At 47.5% G+C, this 3,147-nt stretch overlaps 1 pseudogene; it reads right to left on the reverse strand.

Moving 5' to 3' along the window:
• Positions 1-944: 944 nt before the first annotated feature.
• Positions 945-2,660, reverse strand: LOC146172646 (lamin-C-like; annotated as a pseudogene).
• Between the last annotated feature and the right edge of the window lie 487 nt (positions 2,661-3,147).

The following is a 3,147-nucleotide window of genomic DNA, read 5'->3' on the forward strand; positions in this document are numbered from 1 at the left end:
GAGGTGGTATGTGATTCGGCTAATGATTAACGCATTGGTCATATTGAGGGTTTCGCGTTCCGACAGCCCATGGTTGCGCACAGCCACACGCCTGATTAGTCCAGCAACCTGCTTAGTCTGTCTTTGCAAGAGTTGAAGGGTGGCGGTTGCATCAAGTGCGTTATTAATGAGAAGGCCGATAATTTTCATCTGAGACACAATGGGCAGTGGGTTTCCGTACATGTGAAGTTCAATGACAACTGATGTGTGGTCGAAGAAACACCTCTCACTCAGCTAGCATGCACCGGGAAATTCAGCAGTGTCAGCAGCATAAAAACCTAATCAAACCATGATGTAGCTGTACTAAAAACACGCGGAAGAAACCAAGAAAAAAAGAAACTAAACATACGGGTGAGCTTCGACGCACTGAGAAGAAACAAATTCCGCCAACACTGTCTTAGTGTTCGACTTAAGTGGGTTAACTAGAGATCTTTAAGGTCCTGTTCATGGTTTCCGCACTACTATTGGTAATAATAGACAACGTCGCTATATCCTGTATATTTATTCGTAATCTATATGTTATTAAATTTCATAAACAAACTGGAACCCTCTGCGACAAACCGTCCAATCGTAATGTCCGTCTCTATGAAGCTCCTCGGAATGCACGGTTTTGAGCGGAAGGTCATCAAAAGAAACTTGCACATATTTCTAGGTTCGTATATGAATTGGTGATTTTATTCCCCGGAACATTGCAGGTGATTTGATACCACTTCGAACATCCTGCGTCAAAAGGGAAACATCCTTTCGAACACACAAGCAATGCCATCAACTATTTGGATTGGGTACTAATATTGCGGCACATTCCCTACCGTGACAAAACCGTTTGGTAGTAATGGCCGCCTAAACAACCGCCATATTCACTGTTTCGAGGCAGAAAGGTAGTCGGTGCGATTCTCGCCCATACTTCAGACCCTGCAGGAGCGGATGTGATCATGAGCACTCTTAAAATCTTGTATGACTCGCGCCACTTTCCACAACTGCCGAAAGCCGTTTTCAACATAGACAAGCACTACGTCGACGACGTTGAGTTTAATGGCGGGCCGGTTCATCACTTGATATGAGGAACGAAGCTGAAGGACTTGCTGGAGACCCCAAATGTACGGCACAGGATGTGGCAGACGTGAATAGCGCACTGTATTACTTGGCTTGATTATGTAGGTACGTTGGAACTTGAATGTGAGCTCATAATTGCCTGCTTTGCTGCCGGATGGAAGGTTCCTTTATTCCTTTATTCTGGACGGTTACATCTGCCACCAATGCAGTGGTTAGAAAATTAAAATGTCACCCTTTGCAGATGCGGTTACTTAGGCATCAGTGTTACTGATGCACAAGTAGTCACTCTTCTTTCACTGTTCTTCATGGTGCGATAAATGTGTGCTCACTCTTGGTGTCTCGATGCAGCGTCACGAACCTCTCAGTGTTACCTGCAGGACTGCCAGATGGAGTGATGCTCAATCGTGTCTCTGCACCCTCCAGTAACGTACGGTAAGAAATATTATCCAGGTCCAGGGCCACGTTAATGTCCCCAACATTCCGATACTCAATCAACTGCTCGATCTTAGCTCGAAGCTGCTGAATCTCTTCTTCCTTAGCACCCAGTGCTCGCGTGTGCCAGCCACGCTCCTGCTCCGGCAGCCGCTTCAAGTTTCGAACACATGATGACAATGACTGGTGCGAAGATTCAAGCTCTTCTATGCGAGAGTTTATGCCTTCCAGGAGCGTCTTGTAGCTGTGCAGTTCGTCAAGAGTGAACGAGGAATCTGAGGAGCGCCGATTCAATAAGTTCTGCAGGTTGCGCATCTTGGTTTCATAGATTCTTTGCAATTTTCCCGGTTCAGCCGCATATGGGACTCATATTGCTGACGTAGATCTCGCAGGATGTCAGTCAGTTAGCACTCGTAATTTTCCTTGAGTCTCCCATTAATTTCTGTTATTACTGCTTGCTTCACCACTCACACTCCTCGAGCTCCTTCTCGTAAAGGGATTTCTGGAAGTCCATGCTACCCATTCAAGGTCTTGTTCTGGTTGCTCTGATCAGTCACGTGCAAAATATGAGCCTCTAGGTCTTTCTTTACTTTATCTAGCCCATTTGCCAAATCGTCTCGCTCGTTTTCAGCACCCTTGTTCTGAAAGTGCTTGGTTCAGACGTCTCTGCAGGCCAACAACCTGAAACTAAAATGTCTCACGTCATTCAGCTGTTGACCGCGGTCTCTTTCTCACTTGGGTAGCTTGGCCTGAAGCATTTCGGCGTCAGACCGGCACTTTTGCCCTCAAGTTCGAGCTTCGATTTTTCATTAGATGTGAGGTCAACTGCATGGCGGGCATCGGTCAGCTCCTTTTCGTAGAGATTCTTGAAGCTGGTTACCTCACGGGTCTGAGACTCTTCGCTATCTCGATTTACTGTGTGAGTCTACTGTTGTCGGTTTCCAACTTACCGACACGGTCGATGTACGCCGCGAGACAGTCGTTATGGTTTGCCATTCAATTCTTCTCCTGAATCCGGATGTACCGTGATTGACTCAACAGGAGCGCAAACGCCGTTCATGGCTTCAGCTGCTGCGCCCACCATCGGTAGGAGTCTGAAACCCAGCTGGGTTCTCCTTGTTGTCCGTGTTGCACATGCTTGTGGCGTGTTGACCCTCGCAGTTGGAGCATGTAATCCGACGATGGCAGTCTCGCGCACGGTGTCCTTTGGTCATGCAACGAAAGCATCGCATGCCCTCTGACAGGAGCTTCTTGCCTCTAAGCAGCACGGCATGACAAAGTCCGATGGTTGCTTAATTGTCAAGAAACACAGACCCCGGCGATATTTGAGGATTGACCATGACTGAAGACGTCGGTCGTTGCGCAAGCGCTGTCTTGTATTGGAAGATCAAAAAACAGCGCGGCTACTTGGGACAAACAGAGAAGGGAGAATAACGGACAAGCGCTTGTCCGTTATTCTCCCTTCTCTGTTTGTCCCAAGTAGCCGCGCTGTTTTTTGATCTTGCAATGCACCAACTAGCTCAGATTTCCGTTCTTCTTGTATTGGTTGGCATGATATTGCTTCTGGGTCTCGGACTGCATTGCCGGCTTTGTAGTCGGTCTTCTCCAAGCTCTCGGCATCAA

The sequence above is a fragment of the Amblyomma maculatum genome, chromosome 11 (assembly GCF_055883805.1).
Source record: "Amblyomma maculatum isolate TAMU_Amacu chromosome 11, ASM5588380v1, whole genome shotgun sequence".
NCBI lineage: Eukaryota > Metazoa > Arthropoda > Arachnida > Ixodida > Ixodidae > Amblyomma > Amblyomma maculatum.